Here is a 281-nt window from a genome sequence, read left to right as displayed (position 1 = left end):
CGGGGCTGGGCCATCGCCCCGGAGGTGCCGTGAGTCACCCCAAAGGCAGCTCGGCCCACCGGGGCTGGGCCATCGCCCCGGAGGTGCCGTGAGTCACCCCAAAGGCAGCTCGGCCCACGGCAAGGAGTGGGCAGCGCTCGGGAACACGAGCGCCCACTGGCCCACGGAGCCACGGGATCGTAGAACCCTGGCCCACGTCAAAGGCCAGGTCCTGCTCGTGCTGGCGGCCAGGAACCGGGCAGGGGACTCGGCACAGCACCGAACCCAGGCAGCAAGGGCAT

This window comes from Pterocles gutturalis, unplaced genomic scaffold (assembly GCF_000699245.1).
Source record: "Pterocles gutturalis isolate BGI_N339 unplaced genomic scaffold, ASM69924v1 scaffold3863, whole genome shotgun sequence".
NCBI lineage: Eukaryota > Metazoa > Chordata > Aves > Pterocliformes > Pteroclidae > Pterocles > Pterocles gutturalis.
The sequence above is the reverse complement of the archived record's forward strand: the minus strand, read 5'-3'. Positions refer to the sequence as shown.